The sequence below is a fragment of the Lepidothrix coronata genome, unplaced genomic scaffold (genome assembly GCF_001604755.1).
Source record: "Lepidothrix coronata isolate B3197 unplaced genomic scaffold, Lepidothrix_coronata-1.0 Scaffold233, whole genome shotgun sequence".
Classification (NCBI taxonomy): Eukaryota; Metazoa; Chordata; class Aves; order Passeriformes; family Pipridae; genus Lepidothrix; species Lepidothrix coronata.
The window spans coordinates 9,813-10,807 of NW_016690413.1; positions in this window are offsets into that span (position 1 = coordinate 9,813).

Genomic DNA, 995 nt, shown 5'->3' on the forward strand with positions numbered 1-995 from the left:
CAGGAAAGAAAGCCCTTACCCTCAGGGCCTCAAGTGTAGCAGCTATGAAACTCCATGGGCAACAAGAGCTCTCTGTCCTAGCACCTTTTGCCTGGGAGGAATCTTCATCCGTGTTCAATTTTGGGACTCTGACGGGCAAAAAAAGTGCAAGGCTGCAAAAAGCGAATAACAGCCCTTATCCCCAGCAAACAAAATCCTTACCTTCAGGGTCTCAGATGCAGGTGTTGGGACAGCCAGGACACTCCATGGGCAGCAAGAGATCTCTGTCCTGGCACCTTTTGTCTGGGAGGAATCTTCCTCCTTACGCAATTTTGGGAGTAAGATTGACAGTTTCAGCACAGGGCTGAAAAAAGACAACAACAGCCCTTATCCCCAGGCAAGAAAGCCTGGAACCTTTGGCTGTCAGGAGCAGTTGGCGGGCCAGCCTGGGTACTCCATGGGCAGCAAGAGCTTTCTCTGGTGGCACCCTTTGTCTGGGAGGAATCTTCATCTATATTCAATTTTGGGACTGGGACTGGCAATTTCGGCTCAAAACTCTGAAAAGCAAACAACAGCATTTTCCCCCAGGTAGAGAAAACATGTATCCTTTATCTGTTAGGTGGAGTTGGTGGGCCAGCCCAGGCACTCTTTTAGCAGCAAGAGCTCTCTGTGGTGGCCCCTTTTGTCTGGGAGGAATCTTGGTTGGTATTCAGTTTTGGCAGTTGGACTGGCAGTTTCAGAGCAGGCCTGAAAAATCAAACAACAGCCCTTTTCCACAGGAAAGAAAGCCCTTACCTTCACGGTTTCTGGTGCAGTTGGTGGGCCAGCCTGGGCGCTCCATGGGCAGCAAGATGTTTCTGTCCTGGCACTTTTTATCTAGGAGGAATCTTCGTCTGTGGCATGTGGCCTGGCAATTTTGGCTCAAAGCTCTGAAAAGCAAACAACAGCATTTTCCCCCAGGTAGAGAAAACATGTATCCTTTATCTGTTAGGTGCAGTTGGTGGGCCAGCCTGGGC